The 24,519-nt window shown below is 33.1% G+C and overlaps 1 protein-coding gene and 1 non-coding gene across 2 annotated transcripts in view; both read left to right on the top strand.

Moving 5' to 3' along the window:
* The window catches only part of LOC142347905 (uncharacterized), a 522,468-nt gene that overhangs the window by 342,792 nt on the left and 155,157 nt on the right, over window positions 1-24,519 (top strand). The gene's annotated exons all lie outside the window — the stretch shown is intronic.
* LOC142348860 (small nucleolar RNA SNORD19) lies at window positions 23,986-24,065 on the top strand. The gene has a single exon (XR_012760790.1). It is a non-coding gene; the product is annotated as a small nucleolar RNA SNORD19 (small nucleolar RNA).

Raw genomic sequence — 24,519 nt, 5'->3', positions numbered from 1 at the left:
ATTTGTTTTGCAATACTTGTTTTAAATGGACATTTAGATGTAATAGTGTTAACCATACTACCTTCATTTTTTGGGATTTGAGTTACTGAGATTCCGAGAGCGTCAGAAAGATCTCTACCTAATAGTGGTTTTAGCCCGTCACGGACTACTACAAATTCAGCTTCTTCAAGTCGCCATCCATTGCTCGCAATTGGTGCCTGTATCATACCCGTCACGTTTATGGGTTCGTTTGAAAATGTTTTGAGTTCCTAGGGAGGCGCTATCATCAGCCAACGAGCAAGGGGAGAATTTTCCAAAATCTCCGAAGCAAAAGACTCGGGTGAAATACTGCATACACTGCCTGAATCATTGAGAAGTCCAACGTGGGTATTACCAATTTGTAAGATGGTGTTCTTTGGTTCGATCTATTGTATTGCGTTACTTGCGATGCTAGCGACCATATTGTCATCTGAGATATCGTAGTCCGATTCGCATTGCGGGTTATAATTCATATTTTGTATAGCGTTTACTGTTTGGTCAGTTGTAGTTTCTTCAACGGAGTTAACATTAGATCGGGTAGATTTATTTGATGATGACTTCGGTTTCCTGCACACTCGCGAAAAATGGTTTTGGAGGCCACAATTATTGCAAGTCTTGCCCCTCGCAATACACTTGACTTTATGATTAGCTGACCAAGTTAAGCCACAGTTCCTGCAGAGTTGGTTTGGTGATCGAGTAAAGCTAGATGTAGTCGGCCGTTGATTGGGTGGTCGAAAAGATCGTTGAGGAATTATTGCATTAACTTGCGGAGCAGATTGCGAGTTTGTAATTTGTAATTGGTTTCTTTGACCTAATTCCATATTTATGGCCAAACGTAATGCTTGGGGTGGTTCTAAAGTTTCTCGCAACAATTCCCGTTGAATTTCCGGATCTAACATATTTGCAATAAACAAGTCTCTGATGAGGGTATCTTTTTGACTCCCGAGCTCACAATTTTCAGAAAGTTCTTTCAATTTTCCGAAGAAATGTTCGATGGACTCTCTTCTTGTCTGTTTTGTGGTGAGAAGTACATACCTATCAAATGTGATATGGCGCTGACGAATAAATGCTGCTTCCATGATTGTCCAAAGTTCTGCTGTTGAGAGACTGTCCATTTTGAGGTGTGGGTTTTGGCTACAAACAATTCGACGTCCTTCAGTGCCCAAACTGAGGTATAGCATTGACAGAGTCTTTCGATCGGACTGTGCCCATGGTTTGTCTCCGCACATTATTCCTATCTCCAGTTGTCTCTGACACCAATTTTCCCAGTTCATTTTTGATTGAGCGTTCCTCGCCAATCTTTCTCTCTCCGATTGTAACGATGATCCTGTTATCGTATCCTCATAGATCGGTTCAAGTGGTAGTTGCACTGTTTCGGGTTTTGGGTCCAACAAAGTGTCTATTGTAATATTTTCCTTCGCAAGAAGAGCTAACTTGGCCTGCGTCTGCCACTTTTCCCATTTCAGCGGCGGGTCTACACTAGGTTTATCCCAAAATGACTCAATGCCAAGTGGGGTCCGCTTCTGAGCTGCTGGCTGCGCCATGTCGTACGCAAGTAGGATTGCGTACTTGTTCTTGAGTCGCGAGTTGCGTTTAAGTTTTATGTCCTACTTGCGCGGCGAGTGCGCTTTACACAATTTCTAAATGAATTCGCTTAGCGAATCGCGTAATGATTATTCGTTTACTTTACTCGATTTGTAAAGACAGTTAATGAAGAATAAGTTAAATTGAGCAACTGTACGCGAAGTGCAAAAATAAGAGAATGAAAATTAAGGCAACTGGTATTCCAGAAGTCATAACAAACGTGAACAATAATTTCCCGCTATGGGAGATGGGAACAACAGATTAGCATGTTAAATAACATTGACCTATACACATGCCCCTCAGGAATAAGTGCACTAAATAAATTAAGTAGATCGTATGATAAATTTACTGCACTGAATTAATTTATGATGTATGACAATAGGTATAGTCTACATGTTTTAAGATTAGGTATAGCCTACATGTATTAAGATTAGTTATAGCCGTTGACATGTATCAAGATTAGGAATAGGATCTAGGGTATTTTTTGCAGATGTTTTGCAGTTTTTGTAGAATTCTTTGCAAAATTTTTCAGTTTTTGGATTAAAATTACGTCATAGTAGCTGTTCGGGGTCAATGAATTGGCTAGTAATGATCGGAGTTTACTGGATTAGCTTATTAGGATCCGCACCAACAGGGGGTTTCCAGGTGTTTTTGCAGAACTTTTGCAGTTTTTGCAGAATTTTTGCAGAATTCTTGCAAAATTTTGCCTCCTTTTTGCTTTTCAAGCCAAGTTTTGATCAAATACTTGATTCTGATTGGTTGAAAATACCAGTTTAAGAAATCAAATGAGTTGAAACAAGGCAAATGCACACACAGATTACACATTTAGCAAACATACAATAAAAAAAACAAATAAAGTGATCAACAAATTAAAAGTTGACTAGTACTAAACACTTTTCGTCAGAGTGAAGATTTTGCTATTTGGTGCACCTTTTTAGCATTAAAAAACAATAAAAAGTTCAAAATTACGCAAAATGGTGTCAAACAGCATAAAATTTGCATAATCGAATCAAACTTAACACAAAATTAAGATAGGTTATAGGCTCTATGTATTAAGATTAGGAATAGAATCTCCATGTATTAAGATTAGGAATAGAATATCCATGTATTAAGATTGTGTATAGCCGCCATGTATTAAGATTGTGTATAGCCGCCATGTATTAAGATTGTGCATAGCCGCCAAGTATTAAGATTGGGTATAGCCGCCATGTATTAAGATTGGGAATAGCCGCCATTTATTAGGATTGGGTATAGCCGCCATGTAATAAGATTGGGTATAGCCGCCATGTATTAAGTTGGGTATAGCCGCCATGTATTAAGACTAGCTATAGCCGCCGCCATGTATTAAGATTAGCTATAGCCGCCGACATGTATTAAGATTAGTTATAGCCGCCGACATGTATTAAGATTAGTTATAGCCGCCGACATGTATTAAGATATGGACTGAATTTGCATGCATTAAGATTAGGTATAGTCTACTTGTATTAAGATTAGGTATAGTCTACATGTATTAAGATTAGGTATAGTCTACATGTAATTAGATTAGGTATAGACTACATGTATTAAGATTAGGTATAGCCTACATGTTCTAAAATTATTTTTATTCTACTTGTATTAAGATTAGATATAATCTACATGTATTAAGATTAAGTATAGTCTACATGTATTAAGATTAGGTATAGCCTACACGTATTGAGGTTAGGTATATTCTACATGTATTAAGATTAGGTATGGTCTACATGTATTAAGATTAGGTATAGCCTACATGTATTAGGATTAGTTATAGCCGTTGACATGTATCAAGATTAGGAATAGGATCTAGGGTATCTTTTGCAGATGTTGTGCAGTTTTTGCAGAATTTTTTGCAAAATTTTTCAGTTTTTGGGTTAAAATTACGTCATAGTAGCTGTTCGGGGTCAATAAATTGACTAGTAATGATCGGAGTTTACTGGATTAGCTTATTAGGATCCGCACCAACAGGGGGTTTCCAGGTGTTTTTGCAGAACTTTTGCAGATTTTGCAGAATTTTTGCAGAATTCTTGCAAAATTTTGCCTCCTTTTTGCTTTTCAAGCCAAGTTTTGATCAAATACTTGATTCTGATTGGTTGAAAAAACCAGTTTGAGAAATCAATTGAGTTGAAACAAGGCAGATGCACACACAGATTACACATTTAGCAAAAATACAATAAAAAACAAATAAAGTGATCAACAAATTAAAAGTTGACTAGTCCTCAACAACTTTCGTCAGAGTGAAGAGTTTGATATTTGGTGCACCTTTTTAGCATTAAAATACAATGAAAATTTCAATATTACGCAAAAATGATGTCAAGCAGCATAAAATTTGCTTAATCGAATCAAACTTAACAAAAATTAAGATAGGGTATAGGCTCTATGTATTAAGATTAGGAACAGAATCCCCATGTATTAAGATTAGGAATAGAATATCCATGTATTAAGATTGTGTATAGCCGCCATGTATTAAGATTGTGTATAGCCGCCATGTATTAAGATTGTGTATAGCCGCCATGTATTAAGATTGGGTATAGCCGCCATGTATTAAGATTGGGTATAGCCGCCATTTCTTAAGATCGGATATGGCCGCCATGTATTAAGATTGGGTATAGCCGCCATGTATTAAGTTGGGTATAGCCGCCATGTATAAAGATTAGCTATAGCCAACGCCATGTATTAAGATTAGCTATAGCCGCCGACATGTATCAAGATTAGTTATAGCCGCCGACATGTATTAAGATTAGTTATAGCCTCCGACATTTATTAAGATATGGACTGAATTTGCATGTATTAAGATTAGGTATAGTCTACATGTGTTAAGATTAGGTATAGTCTACATGTATTAAGATTAGGTATAGTCTACATGTAATTAGATTAGTAGAGACTACATGTATTAAGATTAGGTATAGGCTACATGTTCTAAGATTATTTATATTCTACTTGTATTAAGATTAGATATAATCTACATGTATTAAGATTAGGTATAGTCTACATGTCTTAAGATTTTCTAGAGTTTACATGTATTAAGATTAGGTATAGGCTACATGTATTAAGATTAGGTATAGCCTACACGTATTGAGTTTAGGTATATTCTACATGTATTAAGATTAGGTATAGTCTACATGTATTAAGATTAGGTTTAGGATCAGGGGAATTTTTGCAGAAATTTTGCAGTTTTTTGCTGAATTATTGCGACTTTTGCAGAATATTGGTAAAATTTTGCCTCTTTTTGCTTTTCAAGCTAGGTTTTGATCGAATACTTGATTCTGATTGGTTGAAAATACCAGTTTAAAAAATCACATGAGATGAAACAAGGCAAAGACACAGATTTCAACTTTAGCAAAAATACAATAAAAAAATAAATAAAAGTGGTCAACAGGTTAAAAGTTGACTAGTACTATACAACTTTCGTCAGAGCGAACAGTTTGCTGTGTGGAGCAAGTTTTTAGCATAAAAATACAATAAAAAGCTCAAATTAAGCAAAAATGATGTCAAATAGCATATAATCTGCTAAATCGAATGAAACTTTTACTGAAAACTGAATTTAAAAAATCACAAATTATCCTAAATGTTTTAAGGCTAGGTATAGCTTACATGTATTAAGATTAAGTAAACTCTACATGTACTAAGATTAGGTATAGCCTACACGTATTAAGATTAGGTAAAGTCTACATGTATTAAGATTAGGTATAGCCTACATGTATTAAGATTAGGTATAATCAACATGTATTAAGATTAGGTATAGACTACGCGTATTAAGATTAGGTAAAGTCTACATGTATTAAGATTAGGTATAGCCTACATGTATTAAGATTAGGTATAATCAACATGTATTAAGATTAGGTATAGACTACGCGTATTAAGATTAGGTATAGTCTACATGTTTTAAGATTAGATATAGTCTACACGTATTTAGGATAGGTATAGTCTACATGTTTTAAGAATAGGTATAGCCTACATATATTAGAATTAGTTATAGCCGTTGACATGTATCAAGATTAGGAATAGGATCTAGGGTATCTTTTGCAGATGTTGTGCAGTTTTTGCAGAATTTTTTGCAAAATTTTTCAGTTTTTGGGTTAAAATTACGTCATAGTAGCTGTTCGGGGTCAATAAATTGACTAGTAATGATCGGAGTTTACTGGATTAGCTTATTAGGATCCGCACCAACAGGGGGTTTCCAGGTGTTTTTGCAGAACTTTTGCAGATTTTGCAGAATTTTTGCAGAATTCTTGCAAAATTTTGCCTCCTTTTTGCTTTTCAAGCCAAGTTTTGATCAAATACTTGATTCTGATTGGTTGAAAAAACCAGTTTGAGAAATCAATTGAGTTGAAACAAGGCAGATGCACACACAGATTACACATTTAGCAAAAATACAATAAAAAACAAATAAAGTGATCAACAAATTAAAAGTTGACTAGTCCTCAACAACTTTCGTCAGAGTGAAGAGTTTGATATTTGGTGCACCTTTTTAGCATTAAAATACAATGAAAATTTCAATATTACGCAAAAATGATGTCAAGCAGCATAAAATTTGCTTAATCGAATCAAACTTAACAAAAATTAAGATAGGGTATAGGCTCTATGTATTAAGATTAGGAACAGAATCCCCATGTATTAAGATTAGGAATAGAATATCCATGTATTAAGATTGTGTATAGCCGCCATGTATTAAGATTGTGTATAGCCGCCATGTATTAAGATTGTGTATAGCCGCCATGTATTAAGATTGGGTATAGCCGCCATGTATTAAGATTGGGTATAGCCGCCATTTCTTAAGATCGGATATGGCCGCCATGTATTAAGATTGGGTATAGCCGCCATGTATTAAGTTGGGTATAGCCGCCATGTATAAAGATTAGCTATAGCCAACGCCATGTATTAAGATTAGCTATAGCCGCCGACATGTATCAAGATTAGTTATAGCCGCCGACATGTATTAAGATTAGTTATAGCCTCCGACATTTATTAAGATATGGACTGAATTTGCATGTATTAAGATTAGGTATAGTCTACATGTGTTAAGATTAGGTATAGTCTACATGTATTAAGATTAGGTATAGTCTACATGTAATTAGATTAGTAGAGACTACATGTATTAAGATTAGGTATAGGCTACATGTTCTAAGATTATTTATATTCTACTTGTATTAAGATTAGATATAATCTACATGTATTAAGATTAGGTATAGTCTACATGTCTTAAGATTTTCTAGAGTTTACATGTATTAAGATTAGGTATAGGCTACATGTATTAAGATTAGGTATAGCCTACACGTATTGAGTTTAGGTATATTCTACATGTATTAAGATTAGGTATAGTCTACATGTATTAAGATTAGGTTTAGGATCAGGGGAATTTTTGCAGAAATTTTGCAGTTTTTTGCTGAATTATTGCGACTTTTGCAGAATATTGGTAAAATTTTGCCTCTTTTTGCTTTTCAAGCTAGGTTTTGATCGAATACTTGATTCTGATTGGTTGAAAATACCAGTTTAAAAAATCACATGAGATGAAACAAGGCAAAGACACAGATTTCAACTTTAGCAAAAATACAATAAAAAAATAAATAAAAGTGGTCAACAGGTTAAAAGTTGACTAGTACTATACAACTTTCGTCAGAGCGAACAGTTTGCTGTGTGGAGCAAGTTTTTAGCATAAAAATACAATAAAAAGCTCAAATTAAGCAAAAATGATGTCAAATAGCATATAATCTGCTAAATCGAATGAAACTTTTACTGAAAACTGAATTTAAAAAATCACAAATTATCCTAAATGTTTTAAGGCTAGGTATAGCTTACATGTATTAAGATTAAGTAAACTCTACATGTACTAAGATTAGGTATAGCCTACACGTATTAAGATTAGGTAAAGTCTACATGTATTAAGATTAGGTATAGCCTACATGTATTAAGATTAGGTATAATCAACATGTATTAAGATTAGGTATAGACTACGCGTATTAAGATTAGGTAAAGTCTACATGTATTAAGATTAGGTATAGCCTACATGTATTAAGATTAGGTATAATCAACATGTATTAAGATTAGGTATAGACTACGCGTATTAAGATTAGGTATAGTCTACATGTTTTAAGATTAGATATAGTCTACACGTATTTAGGATAGGTATAGTCTACATGTTTTAAGAATAGGTATAGCCTACATATATTAGAATTAGTTATAGCCGTTGACATGTATCAAGATTAGGAATGGGATCTAGGGTATTTTTTGCAGATGTTTTGCAGTTTTTGCAGAATTTTTTGCAAAATTTTTCATTTTTTGGGTTAAAATTACGTCATAGTAGCCGTTCGGGGTCAATAAATTGGCTAGTAATGATCGGAGTTTACTGGATTAGCTTATTAGGATCCGCACCAACAGGGGGTTTCCAGGTGTTTTTGCAGAACTTTTGCAGTTTTTGCAGAATTTTTGCAGAATTCTTGCAAAATTTTGCCTCCTTTTTGCTTTTCAAGCCAAGTTTTGATCAAATACTTGATTCTGATTGGTTGAAAATACCAGTTTAAGAAATCAAATGAGTTCAAACAAGGCAAATGCACACACAGATTACAAATTTAGCAAAAATACAAAATAAAAACAAATAAAGTGATCAACAATTTAAAAGTTGACTAGTACTAAACAACTTTCGTCAGAGTGAACAGTTTGCTATGTGGTGCAACTTTTTAGCATTAAAATACAATAAAAATTTCAAAATTACGCAAAAATGATGTCAAACAGCATAAAATTTGCGTAATCGAATCAAACTTTACAAAAATTTTACTGAAAACTGAAGTCAAAAATTCACAATTTAACCTAGATGTTTTAAGATGACGTATAGCCGACATCAAATAGCAAGATGGCGCAGTGGTAGCGTGCTGGGCTCATTACCCAGAGGTTGGTAGATCGAAACTACCTCCTGCTAACCTGACACTGTCACATTACTAGACGCTCATATTCACTCGTAATCGCTCATAACTTGAAAAATGTCAAATAATAGAAAAGCAGATGAACTAGAAATTAAAAAATAACAGACACAGTATAAATTAAGCACATTAAAATACATATTCAATCTATGATTTACATTGACAAAGTATCAATAATTTGAAAACTAAGGCGCAATTATCCGAGTGGGTTAAAGAAGTCGATAAAAAGAACAACTTGCGTAGCTAACTGAGTAATAGTCACAATTGTTAAAAAAATAATATCGACTTTATTAGTCAGCATGTTCTGTTTATTCTGTTTTTTCCACTCAATATACATCGAATCAGGAGAACTACTACCCGCTCTCAATAAAAAGCTAGTTTTAAAACGTGCTTAGTCCATTAGCTGGTTAGAATCTATGCTAAATATTTAGAAAAAGGATATTGTTAGCAATTTAATGTATTTTTTGTCATAGAGTGCTCTTTTCTATATGTTCTAGACTTAGTTAAAAACTTGATTCTGATTGGTTGAAAATACTGACTTTCATAAACTAAATGAACTAAACCAGTACAAATATAGAGAGATTATAATATGAGCAAAATGCTATATTAAAACCACAGAATACTGATCAACAAACTAGCGCAAATTAAATTTTGTCAAAGTGAACAGTTTCTTATTTGATGCAGATTTTCCACACTAATATACAATGACAAAGTTCGAATTCACGCAAAGTTGATATCAAATGGCATAAACTCTACTAAACTGAAGCAAACTTGACAATTTTTAATTCTTTCCGAAAACGAATACAAAATAAAATTTATTTCACCCATCAAATTTAACCAATTTTGTTACAAATTAAAGGCGATCAGAAGAAAGACAGCTGAAAGACTAGTACACACAGTTTCTTGTCAACTAGTACAAAATGAGTTGATTCGAAACAAATTTTGTGAAGACATGTGACTCTCCACAAGAAATTCTCAAGACAGGCAATGAAAGCAAAGGACTTTGCGCGCCCCGTTCAACCATTCGTCTACAAGATACAACTGAGCTGCAAAACTTAACAGAATAAATACAAAACTCATACAGTAACTGTTGCGTATAGCCTAAAATTTGTCTGTTCGACGCAAAATATCTGTAAAAATTATAATCTGTTTTCCGAAATATCTCAGGAAAGTTAAAAAGCAATTCAACTAAATTCAACAAATTTTTCTTGAGATTAGACTGTCAACAAAAAGATAGAAGAACATTGCTAAATTATTTCTTGTCAAATAACAAGGTCTGGTAGTATTTTGGATACAGAGCAATGATATTGACAATTTTGTCTGCTTGCTACCGTGTTTAAACTGTTATAGAGATAAGAAATTTTGGAGACAACTAAATTTTTATCGGTTGATTACCAACTCAGGAACAACAACCTAATGTCAATTTTACAAAAGATTTTTTAAGTAGAACGATTTTACCTATCAATAATGAACAATCTTCCAATTGATACTGTTTTTCTGCTAAAAACGAGTAAAATTGTTGAAAATTAGCTTTCTTTTTGTTCAAATTAGCCGAACAACCAAATCATTGCAGTTATTTAACATTAATTCACACTAAAAATGCTTAAAGTCACTTGTTTTCAAAGTTAGGTGGCAAAAGACTTAGAGCAGAAAATTTACAAAATCAGTTAACAAGATAACTTACTTCATCTCTGCAGAGTGCGCTACTTTTTCATTATTACAAGGAATACAATGCAGAGGGGTTAAGAGTACGATTTGGAATACGACTCCCCAACATTTATATACAAAAATTTAGTTCCAAATTTGGAGAATTTTCCGAGATCGATTTGAGATTTAACGAGATGGAGAGAATTTATCAAAGCTTGACTTTTTTGGTCAATTACGTCAACTAATTTCTTCTAACTTATCCATCTTTGGCTGTTAATTAGGATAACACGTGTGAAATTTACCTTTTTTAGTCACTATTCAGTACTGAGCTTACCTGTTTCGTATAGTATTGTTAGATTTTCTATGAGTTGATTCCTTCTTTGATAACTTTACAACTGATACATTTCCTTTTCTGGATAATAACGTCACTTTTTCTGCTAAACATTACCCTTTTTGGAATGGAAATTTTGTTCTCATTGGTTGGAGTTTAGTATAAATAGAGCAGAAAAATTCATCCAACATCACTTGCTTTCTCTTCTCTTAAAACAACATCACCTCTGTCTCAGCTACCTTTGACACTAATCCTTCTTCTCATCTCAACACATTGAGAAATGGAATTTACAGTGCAAAACAACATCCTTCTCTACTCAGCTTCCTTCACAGAGGAGACTGCTCGGATAGGCATCAGTGACCTATCGAATGGGCTCTACGAGTCTGTTGTAACCCTGCCTATTACAGTGTGGCACATTATTGAGCACCAGCGACAACAGTTTGAAATATATCATCAGGGACAGGTTCCAATCACGGTGAATCAGCTTGGAACTCACGCAATGGGTCACGAAGTTGCTGTGGTCAGTGGACATCACTATCCTCACGTTAATGGAACAGATTTTCCCGACAACTAAGTTGCTGAAAGCATTCAGTACACATTTCCGTGGGAGCAAGGACAGATTCCCAACAACTGGTTTAATACACCAGAGACAAGTCAAGTATCCACTCCAGAGCCGCAAAACTGCCTTCTCCAGATAGTGAGCAATGCTGGCAGCAGTGAACAATGCGAATTGAGTGTCGATACTAGCACCACGTGGTCATTTAACAATCTGGAAAACTTCGATCCAGCCCAAAATTATGGTTCGACTGATATGTCGACTACACCGTCATGACAACCCCCTCCATAGAAGACGGAACAGCTCAAAAACCCATTGTGCTGACTGATGAGGCTCCAATAACTCCCAGCAGTGTTCAACTTACAGAACCGCCAGCAATCGTTGAAAGAGTCCGTCCATTTGGCAATGAAACTCAAAACTTGTCAGAATACGTTGTGAGAACTCTTTTTGAATAAATTTGATATTCTTAATTTTATACTTGAATTATTTTAAAGTACTTTGTGATGTATTTATGATTTTGTTTTAATTCATTTCTTTTGAAGTTGAACTATTTCTTTACTCCAAACACTATGCAGGCTATGTTCAAGCGAAAACACAGCAACTTTTGTCAAAATTTTATAATTACTTTGATTAAAATTTTGCTTCTTAGCAAAAAAATTGATTTAAAAATTGATATTTAAGAAAATAACTGAATTTTTTTTCGCTTTAATAGAAATCTTTGTTTTGAAATTTGATATTTAATAAAAAAAAAACAAGTTCGAAAGTTGTCATTTCAAAATTTCTTTTTTTGGGCAATATCATACCGTAAAATGAAGAAAAATGATTTTTTTTGCGTTTTTTTTTGACACATTTTGAAAATTTTTTTGACATTTAGGAAATTCTTTGTAACTCAAAATTAGATATTTAAGAGGAAATATTGAAAAAATTTTCGATTTTTAAGAGAACGTTGAACATTTTTTCGATTTTTAATAAAAGTTTTTCGTAAAATTGATTTTTAACAACAAGTTAATTCAGATTATAAAGACAAATACAAATCACAAAATACAAACAAGAATTTATTAACTTAATTTTCTAATTTCAAGATACAGAAAAGCATTATCAATTATGCCATGGCCATCTAACAAACAATCAACAATCTTTATAAGTTCACCCTCATACTTTGAGTTTCTAAGGGAAAGAATTCTATATAGAAAAGATGATCCAAGGGTTTGAGTACTCGCATTTCTCTGCTCAGCGCGTGGTAGGTGACGCTTGAACTTATTTCTGCTCAATCGTTTTTTGGAGATACTGGGTACTTTTTCCACGTACTTATTCTCCAAGTTGAGCTCCACCGCTCTGGTTAACTGAGCAAAGACCACTCCTGGTTCTTCTAAAATCAAACCAAAGAACTAATGTTTATATAGTGTGTACAAGCAATCGACTGTTTGATAAACATAAGACAAGTTTTCTAATGTCTCTAATATCTCTTTCACTGAGGATGAAACGAGAATAATGTGGTAGCGACAAGTCTTCAATGGACAAAAATTGTCATTATGAGTAGCAACGGAGTATTTTTTAGTAAGTAGATATGGTTTATGCTCCTTAACTGATACAGAAAGGAATAATGTCTTGCCATTATAATTTCTGTAAAATTGAGGTAAAACCTGACACATTATTGCTGCCATTCCTCTATCGGGATAACAGAATAGAACCAATATATGGAAACAAAAAGTACGGTAACGTAATTTTCTATTTTTAGCGGTAACAATGTCTGTTTCCATAAAAAGCTATAAAAATCATTTTCATAATGATACAGTTCAAGAAGCAGAAGACTAAAAGAATTCGTTGTTATACTTGTTCAAAATATTTCAAACACTATTTTTCTTTAATGCAACACAGACGAGCTAAACACCAGGATCCTTTTAAAATTCTGGTTAAAAAATTCGCGAACATCAAGATATCCGAATAGAATACCCTATAAGGAAATAACGTCATTTAGCATACTTTTTATGGTAATGACGTCATTTATACCCATAAAAGGTATGCTAAATGACGTTATTTCCTTATAGGGTAATCTATTTGGAAATCTTGAGTTTGCGAATTTTTTAACCAGAATTTCAAAAGGATCCTGGTGTTTAGCTCGTCTGTGTTGCATTAATAAAAATAGTGTTTGAAATAATTTGAACAAGTATAACAACGAATTCTTTTAGTCTTCTGTTTCTTGAACGGTATCATTATGAAAATGATTTCTTAGCTTTTTATGGAAACAGACATTGTTACCGCTAAAAATAGAAAATTTTGTTACCGTACTTTTTGTTTCCATATATTGGTTCTATTCTGTTATCCCGATAGAGAAATGGCAGCAATAATGTGTCAGATTTTACCTCAATTTTACAAAAATTATAATGGCAATACATTATTCCTTTCTGTATCAGTTTCTATATCAATATTTATTATATTTTTATATGTCAAACTGTTGTTGCTGGTGCTCAATAATGTGCCACACTGTAATAGGCAGGGTTACAACAGACTCGTAGAGCCCATTCGATAGGTCACTGATGCCTATCCGAGCAGTCTCCTCTGTGAAGGAAGCTGAGTAGAGAAGGATGTTGTTTTGCACTGTAAATTCCATTTCTCAATGTGTTGAGATGAGAAGAAGGATTAGTGTCAAAGGTAGCTGAGACAGAGGTGATGTTGTTTTAAGAGAAGAGAAAGCAAGTGATGTTGGATGAATTTTTCTGCTCTATTTATACTAAACTCCAACCAATGAGAACAAAATTTCCATTCCAAAAAGGGTAATGTTTAGCAGAAAAAGTGACGTTATTATCCAGAAAAGGAAATATATCAGTTGTAAAGTTATCAAAGAAGGAATCAACTCATAGAAAATCTAACAATACTATACGAAACAGGTAAGCTCAGTACTGAATAGTGACTAAAAAAGGTAAATTTCACACGTGTTATCCTAATTAACAGCCAAAGATGGATAAGTTAGAAGAAATTAGTTGACGTAATTGACCAAAAAAGTCAAGCTTTGATAAATTCTCTCCATCTCGTTAAATCTCAAATCGATCTCGGAAAATTCTCCAAATTTGGAACTAAATTTTTGTATATAAATGTTGGGGAGTCGTATTCCAAATCGTACTCTTAACCCCTCTGCATTGTATTCCTTGTAATAATGAAAAAATAGCGCACTCTGCAGAGATGAAGTAATTGTTACTGGTTCACGAATTGGGATTTAGTTACATTGAGTCAGATTTCTGTACCGTTTCATAATTTCTGAGAGAAAAATGAAAGAGAAAGCTAAAGTTCGAATTTTTCGCCACGGAATGAGTTTGTACATCTAAGCTGAGAGTTAGTTAATTATATGTAGAACTGTCGCAATCGGAATCATATATTCCTTCTAAAATTTTCCGTCATTACATTTGTTTCTAAAAATAGAAATCACGTCACTTCCATATATGGAAGTGATGAGTCATCATCGAGAAGCTGAAAGTTACATAGCAGCTTTTAATCACTATACTTTCTGTTTTTTTCAGATTGAGTGGCTCGCAATTTACGTGAATTTTACTCAATTATACTCTTGGAGAATAAGTTGTTCCGCGTTGTTTTTAGGCTTTACTCAATTTATCTTCAAATGATTGAATTTTTGTTAAATCTCACATTGAAAAGCTAAAATTTCAAATTTTGACTGCTAAATGTAACATGATTAACAATAAAACTCTTGATTAGTGAGACCTTATCTTTTCTCGTATATTCTCAGTTCTTTACGAAGAAGAATAAAAATTCATCTTTCTAAGCATTAGAAAACAAAGAACAATACGCATATAGCTATGGGTTTGGAAAATTTTCCCAATTCCTTTCCTGTTCAGCAACTTCCGAGGAAGGATAATGGATCAGTGGAAGAAAGTGATAACGAACAGACGGAACAACGTACAAAATTCCATGAGTCTGAAAATTTTGACTGGCAATATCTTATGACAATGGAGACGTTGATTTTAAACTATATGGATCGCAAGAACTGGATAAAAACGCAGATAAGTTTATTAGTGCTTTCCTCTATTATCGATCCTTGCAATCTTTTTAGACGATGAGTAGTCGCTGATTATGGTAGACTTTTTTGACATTTCAAAGACAAACTGAGTTTCTCAAAGCATTAAAACAAAATATTTGCTGTTGACTTTGTGATGCATTCTGAATTTAGCGAAATACTGTTTTCAATAATTGTACTTGATTATTATTGATATCTAATTATTATATGTTTTTCAATAACAATTCTTTTATACTACGAACTTTAGGTGTTAACTGCTTTGAGCACTGCTAGTGAGTATTTCTGTAAGATAATGAGTTTCATATTGCCGATTGGTTGCATTTGTAAAGTAAAATTATTGTTATTTTTTATTCCTAAGTTATCTTGTTAACTGATTTTGTAAATTTTCTGCTCTAAGTCTTTTGCCACCCAACTTTGAAAACAAGTGACTTTAAGCATTTTTAGTGTGAATTAATGTTAAATAACTTCTTCAGTAAGACTATTGGCAGCAATCAATGAGAGAAAAATTACATCAGAGAAAATGTTAGGATTCTGTTAAAGACAATTTAAATGATTCGAAATCCTCCTTTGTAGGAATATTTTTTCCTGATTTATTTTAACAGTATGACACAAGTACGTAAATTTCAATTCAATGATTTGGTTGTTAGGCTAATTTGAACAAAAACAAAGCTAATTTTCAACAATTTTACTCGTTTTTAGCTGGATAACAGTATCAATTGGAAGACTGTTCATTATTGATAGGTAAAATCGTTCTACTTAAAAAATCTTTTGTAAAATTGACATTAGGTTGTTGTTCCTGAGTTGATAATCAACCGATAAAAATTTAGTTGCCTCCAAAATTTCTTATCTCTATAACAGATTAAACACGGTAGCAAGCAGACAAAATTGTCAATATCATTGCTCTGTTTCCAAAATACTACCAGACCTTGTTATTTGACATGAAATAATTTAGCAATGTTCTTCTATCTTTATGTTGACAGTCTAATCTCAAGAAAAATTTGTTGAATTTGGTAGTCAAGTTCCTATTGCTTTTTAACTTTCCTGAGATATTTCGGAAAACAGATTATAATTTTTACAGATATTTTGCGTCGAACAGAAAAATTTTAGGCTATACGCAACGGTTACTGTATGAGTTTTGTATTTATTCTGTTAAGTTTTGCAGCTCAGGTGTATCTTGTAGACGAATGGTTGAACGGGGCGCGCAAAGTCCTTTGCTTTCATTGCCTGTCTTGAGAATTTCTTGTGGAGAGTCACATTTCTTCACAAACTTTGTTTCGAATCAACTCATTTTGTACTAGTTGACAAGAAACTGTGTGTACTAGTCTTTCAGCTGTCTTTCTTCTGGTCGCCTTTAATTTGTAACAAAATTGGTTAAATTTGATGGGTGAAAAAAATTTTCTTTTTGTATTCGTTTTCGGAAAGAATTAAAAATTTTCAAGTTTGCTTCAGTTTAGTAGAGTTTATGCCATTTGATATCAACTTTGCGTGATTTCGAACTTTGTCATTGTATATTAGTTGGGAAAATCCGCATCACATAAGAAACTGTTCACTTTGACGAAACTTATTATGCGATAGTCAAATTATAATTTGTTGATCAGTATTCTGTGGTTTTAATATATTATTTTGCTCATATTATAATCTCTCTATATTTGTACTGGTTTAGTTCATTTAGTTTATGAAAGTCAGTATTTTCAACCAATCAGAATCAAGTTTTTAACTAAGTCTAGAACATATAGAAAAGAGCACTTTATGACGAAAAATACATTAAATTGCTAACAATATCCTTTTTCTAAATATTTAGCATAGATTCTAACCAGCTAATGGACTAAGCACGTTTTAAAACTAGCTTTTTATTGAGAGCGGGTAGTAGTTCTCCTGATTCGATGTATATTGAGTGGAAAAAACAGAATAAACAGAACATGCTGACTAATAAAGTCGATATTATTTTTTTAACAATTGTGACTATTACTCAGTTAGCTACGCAAGTTGTTCTTTTTATCGATTTTATTAACCCACTAGGATAATTGTGGCTTAATTTTCAAATTATTGATACTTTTTCAATGTAAATCTTAGATTGCGTATGTATTTTAATGCGCTTAGTTTATACTGTGTCCGTTATTTTTTAATTTCTAGTTCATCTGCTTTTCTGTTAATTGACATTTTTCAAGTTATGAGCGATTATGAGTGAATATGAGCGTCTAGTAATGCAACAATGTCAGATTAGCAAGAGGTAGTTTCGATCTACCTACTCCTGGGTTATGAGCCCAGCACGCTACCACTGCGCTATCTTGCTATTTGATGTCGGCTATACGTCATCTTAAAACATCTAGGTTAAATTGTGAATTTTTGACTTCAGTTCTCAGTAAAATTTTTGTAAAATGTGTTTCGATTAAGCAAATTTTATGCTGTTTGACATCATTTTTGCGTAATTTTGACCTTTTATTGTATTTTAATGCTAAAAAGTTGCACCACATAGCAATCTGTTCACTCTGACGAAAGTTGTTTAGTACTAGTCAACTTTTAATTTGTTGATTACTTTATTTGTTTTTATATTGTTTTTTTGCTAATTGTGTAATCTGTGTGTGCATTTGCCTTTTTTCAACTCATTTGATTTTTTAAACTGGTATTTTCAACCAATCGGAATCAAGTATTTGATCAAAACTTGGCTTGAAAAGCCAAAAGGAGGCAAAATTTTTCAATAATTCTGCAAAAATTCTGCAAAAATTCTGCAAAAACTGCAAAAGTTCTGCGAAAACACCCTGGAAACCCCTGATGGTGCGGATCCTAATAAGCTAATCCAGTAAGCTCCGATCATTACTAGCCAATTTATTGACCCCGAACAGCTACTATGACGTAATTTTAACCCAAAAACTGAAAAATTTTGCAAAAATTCTGCAAAACTCCAAAACATCTGCAAAAGATACCCTAGATCCTAATCATGATCTTAATACATGTCAACTGCTATAACTAATTCTAACACATGTAGGCTATACCTAATCTTAATACATGTAGATTATACCTATCCTTAATACGTGTAGACTATATCCAATCTTAATACATGTAGACTATACCTAACCTTAACACCTGTAGGCTATATCTAATCTTAATACATGTAGACTATAAGAAATCTTAATACATGTAGGCTATACCTTATCTTAATAGATGTAGACTACACCTAATCTTAATACTTGTAGACTATACCTAATCTTAATACATGTAGGCTATACCAAATCTTAATAGATGTAGACTATACCTATCCTTAATACGTGTAGACTAAATCTAATCTTAATACATGTAGACTATACCTAATCTTAACACATGTAGGCTATACCTAATCTTAATACATGTAGACTATAGCTAATCTTAATACTTGTAGACTATACCTAATCTTAATACATGTAGATTATACCTAATCTTAATACATGTAGATTATACCTAATCTTAATACATGTAGAGTTTACCTAATCTTAATACATGTAAGCTATACCTAACCTTAAAACATTTAGGATAGGTTGTGATTTTTTAAATTCAGTTTTCAGTAAAAATTTTGTAAATTTGATTCGATTTAGCGAATTATATGCTAATTGACATTATTTTTGCTTAATTTTGAGCTTTTTATTGTATTTTTATGCTAAAAACTTGCACCACATAGCAAACTGTTCACTCTGACGGAAGTTGTATAGTACTAGTCAACTTTTAATTTGTTGACCACTTTTACTTATTTTTTTACTGTATTTTTGCTAAATTTGAAATCTGTGTCTCTGACTTGTTTCATCTCATGTGATTTCTCAAACTGGTATTTTCAACCAATCAGAATCAAGTATTCGATCAAAACCGAGCTTGAAATGCAAAAAGGAGGCAAAATTTTGCCAATATTCTGCAAAAGTCGTAAAAATTCAGCAAAAAACTGCAAAAATTCTGAAAAAATACCCCTGATCCTATACCTAATCTTAATGCATGTAGACTATACCTAATAATAATACATGTAGACTATACCTAATCTTATTACATGTAGAATATACCTATCTTTAGTACGTGTAGGCTATACCTAATCTTTATACATGTAGACTATACCTAATCTTAATACATGTAGACTATACCTAATCTTAATACATGTAGACTATAAATAATCTTAAGACATGTAGACTATACCTAATCTTAATACATGTAGATTATATCTAATCTTAAAACTTGTAGAATATAAATAATCTTAGAACATGTAGGCTATACCTAATCTTAATACATGAAGTCTATACCTAATCTAAATACATGTAGACTATACCTAATCTTAATACATGTTGAGTATACCTAATCTTAATACATGTAGACTAAACCTAATCTTAATACATGCAAATTCAGTCCATATCTTAATACATGTCGGCGGCTATAACTAATCTTAATACATGTTGGCGGCTATAACTAATCTTAATACATGTCGGCGGCTGTAGCTAATCTTAATACATGGCGGCGGCTATAGCTAATCTTAATACATGGCGGCTACACCCAATCTTAATACATGGCGGCTATACCCAATCTTAACACATGGCGGCTATACCCAATATTAATACATGGCGGCTATACCCAATCTTAATACATGGCGGTTATAACCAATCTTAATACATGGCGTCTATACCCAATCTTAATACATGGCGGCTATACACAATCCTAATACATGGCGGCTATACACAATCTTAATACATGGCGGCTATACACAATCTTAATACATGGCCGCTATACACAATCCTAATACCTGGACATTCTTTTCCTAATCTTAATACATGTAGAATATACCTATCCTTAATACGTGTAGGCTATACCTAATCTTAATACATGTAGACTATACCTAATCTTAATACATGTAGACTATACCTAATCTTAATACATGTAGACTATTAATAATCTTAAGACATGTAGACTATACCTAATCTTAATACATGTAGATTATATCTAATCTTAATACATGTAGAATATAAATAATCTTAGAACATGTAGGCTATACCTAATCTTAATACATGTAGTCTATACCTAATCTAAATACATGTAGACTGTACCTTATCTTAATACATGTTGAATATACCTAATCTTAATACATGTAGACTAAACCTAATCTTAATACATGCAAATTCAGTCCATATCTTAATACATGTCGGCGGCTATAACTAATCCTAATACATGTTGGCGGCTATAACTAATCTTAATACATGTCGGCGGCTGTAGCTTATCTTAATACATGGCGGCGGCTATAGCTAATCTTAATACATGGCGGCTACACCCAATCTTAATACATGGCGGCTATAGCCAATCTTAACACATGGCGGCTATACCCAATATTAATACATGGCGGCTATACCCAATCTTAATACATGGCGGTTATAACCAATCTTAATATATGGCGGCTATACCCAATCTTAATACATGACGGCTATACACAATCCTAATACATGGCGGCTATACACAATCTTAATACATGGCGGCTATACATAATCTTAATACATGGCGGCTATGCACAATCTTAATACTTGGATATTCTTTTCCTAATCTTAATACATGGAGATTCTATTCCTAATCTTAATACATAGAGCCTATACTCTATCTTAATACATATAGGCGCCCCTAAATTCTATTCCCTATCTTAATACATGGAGGAGGACCCTAATCGGTCAAAGCCGCTATAACCAATCTTAATACATGGGGTCCTCAACCCCCCCCCCCCCCCCCGGGACTGTCGCTCACTATATTACCACTCCAACTGATATGATCTATGATAAACTAACATTAAAAAATTGACAAAGTTTAATTTTTTTTCGTAGCTTTTAAGAAAACTTCACTTTCCAAGCTTTTTTGAAGAGTACTAAGATTTTCAGGTTTGTAATAGGCTTTTGTGAATTAATTGTGGTTCTTGTTGATATATAATCAGAGTACACAACCGATTGAACTTTATGATTCATCGACGAATTCAGGTATTCTGTGCTATAGTCGCTTCGGACTTATCAGCTTGCCTTTACTAACAAAGTCAAAAAGCGAATTTTTGTTGCGCTAAGAATTGAAGAATTGAAAAATTTTTCAAAATTATATAATTTGACAATACACTTTCAACGTTGCAATTTATACAAGGGAATGGTAAACGATTTTATGGTTCTTGTAAGAAACACAAAAGTTCAATTTTTATTACATAAAAGATATTCAGGGAATCAAATTGAAACAGCCTACAAATTTCCCGTTGAAATTGATCTCATTCCAAATAACATTAAAAATTAGACAAAATTTCATTTGAAAATATTTCAGTAGCTTTTCAGAAAACCACAATTATGAAAATGCCGGCTTCTGCGAACTTTTCTTTTGAAGAGTTCTGAGAGCCTCAGATTTTTAAAAGGCTATTGTGCCTTAATTGTGGTTCTTATTGATATATAATCAGAATACACAGCCGATTGACGTTTCTGATTCATCAACGAATTCAAGTATTTTCTGCGATAGGCGCTTGGCACTTATCATCCTGCCTTCACTAACACAGACAGAAACAGAGTTTTTATTGCGCTAAAAACTTGAAGCAACTGAAGTGCCAGGAAAAACTTTTCAAAATTATATATTCTGATAATACACGTTCAACGTTGCAATTTATACACGGGTCTGGTAAACGGATTCAGGGTTCTAGTAAAAAACACAAAAATTCAATCTTGATTTCATAAAAGATATTCGGAGAATCGAATTAAAAGAGCCTACAAGTTTCTCGTCCAAAATGATCTCATTCCAACTAACATTAAAAATTAGACAAAGTTTCATTTGAAAAAAATTTCTTTAGATTTTCAGAAAACTACCTATTTGAAAATGCCGGCTTCTAAGAACTTTTCTTTTGAAGAGTTCTAAGAGCCTCAGATTTTTAAAAAGCTATTGTGCCTTAATTGTGGTACTTGCTGATATATAAGCTGAGTACACAATTGATTGACATTTATGAATCATTAATGAATTGAAATATTCCCCGCGATAGCCGCTTTGCAATTATCAGCCTTCCTTTACTAACAAAGTCAAGTAAAAGTAGTTATTGTGCTAAAATCTTGAAACTACGCAAATGCCAGGGAAAACTTTTCAATTTTAAATAATTTGACCTAATGCCTTCAAAGTTGCAGTTTATAAACAATTTATTCTTTCTAAAAAAAATTTTTTTAAAAAAATTGATAGATGTTGTAATCATTTTCAGAACAGTTTCGTCAAATTATCGCTTTTCATGTTCGTGCTCCGAAAAAATTTAACCAGATCAAATAAATTATGTTTCGATAACAAAATGAAACGCGAAATAAAAAGCTCAATTTTCTCACATAGCCATTGAATATTTGATTCTAAAAAGATCATTCTAAAAGCAACTTTTTTGAAACTCTGCAAATAACTGTATTTTAAATCGCAATAGATTTATCACATAAAGAGTCAAATAATTTTGAAAACTCTTATCATAGACTTCATACGTAAAACGTATTTTCCGCTTTTTCCCTGAGCGGCAGTATAAGATATTTTTATAAAAGAGGGCAATGATTTATTAATGTTTGCAATGGCAGTAACATCAATGTTTTTATTCGAAAATTTGAAGTAGAACTTTGGATTGATATAATTTCAAGTTTTTAGGAATGCCTTTTCCACTTAGTAGAATTTCCATTTAGTCGAAATTCGAATCAAAAAATGACTAAACCAGATTGGAAAACCAAAGTAGCAATAATTTTTAAAAATTTGATGAAAACTGTATCAATTTACAATTGAACAGACGGTAGAAATTTCATAGTACATAAATTTCGAAATAATGTAGCACCTTGTACCAGATGGAGATAAACAGAAATCCCCTTGTACAAACCAAACAGAGACTACAGACTACAGGCGATCCTCCGACGTGGAACAAATCCTCACTACAAGACACAGAGCAGCTGGGTACTCTAATAGAACTGACGTTACTGGCCAGCACACCCTGTAACTGGCACCCTCACTTGTTCTACAATCAGACGAACCCTTCACTGACGACACTAGTCATTACCCTACTGACAGGGACTTCAGAAGACAGCACAAGTCATAACCCCACTTCAAAGAGAACACAACTCTTCGCTCCACCATTCAACGAGGATGACACATCCAACGTATTTCTCCTACAGTTCACAAATTCGGATCTATAACTCTAAACCCCGGATGGATGTAGCTGTATAAATACTGGATGTACACTTCCATCCAATCAGAGACTGAGAAGACACTATTCTCTTTTATATAGAGAGAACTCCACTTAATATATTCAGTCTATTAGAGTAGTTGCACGATGTGTATACCTCTGACTCCGGTGTTAATTTTTTTATACTTCGTTATACTTGAAGTATACCTTCAGTGTTTTAGCGAGTCGGTTAGTCTGAGGGATATTGGTAAGCCTACTTCGCGCGCAGAAATAAGTAGCCCTAGCTCTTTACACTTTAAGGCTGCAAAAGGAGCCCACCCTGTGTCTGCCTTAATAATTTTGGATGAATCTGACAGCTCTATTTCGATCAGCAGTTCATACCAATATTGACAAACAACAGCAAAAATTTACCTATAAATCTGAGTATGTTTGATTAATTTGGAGATGAAAATCAAAAAAATTCAAACCATTTTTTGCAAAAGAGTCAACAAAGTTATTTTCGGCAGACTTCAAAGGCTTTCAAACCAAAATGCATACGAGAAACAAATCGTTGTTTCTGTTGACTTTTCTAAACTATCAAATATTTTTTCTTTCACTTATTGAATTTTGGGAGATATGTAGAAAAATATCAACTAATTATTGCTATTAATTTACGTATGGGTTCCAATTTCAAAAAGTTTTAGAGTTGAAACGCTTTTCCGTCTACTACTGACTTTGTCTCTTTATATTTTTGGTTGTTTTCTTTTTATACAAGAGGTATGAAAAAAAACAAACATCTACAAAAATAACTTCATTGAACACTTATGAGATCAAACTCTAACCTAAGGGCAATTTTTTATGAGTCTAAGACTTAAAAACTTAAGGTGTCATATTTCATTCGCAAAGATTCTGTTTTACAAAGAACCAACCCGATAAAGATGCTGTTTTTATCAAACTAAATGAGATGATTGTTTTTTATAGAAAAATCATTATACTGCGTGGATTTTACTGTAAAAATTCAGACGACGCAACAAGAAAATACTCGACAACAACTGGGCTCCGTAAACGTGACCAGTTATGCTAGGAAGTTTATGTGAAGGACTCAAACCAGTTCTTATAAGGTTGGCTTCGGTCGGGCTTCTGAGATGCCAAACTATCTAGAACAAAATCGAATCTCATCAGATCGACTCCAGTCCGGTACAAGTGAGCTTTCGATCAATCAATAATATGCACATATTACACTAGATTGTTCTCTCAAACTTTTAACAGATGGCTTTGGTTGTACATCACAAACTGGGGAGATTTCCG

This window comes from Convolutriloba macropyga, chromosome 10 (genome assembly GCF_964194025.1).
Source record: "Convolutriloba macropyga chromosome 10, txConMacr16.3, whole genome shotgun sequence".
Lineage (NCBI taxonomy): Eukaryota > Metazoa > Xenacoelomorpha > Acoela > Convolutidae > Convolutriloba > Convolutriloba macropyga.
The sequence above is the reverse complement of the archived record's forward strand: the minus strand, read 5'-3'. Positions and strand labels throughout refer to the sequence as shown.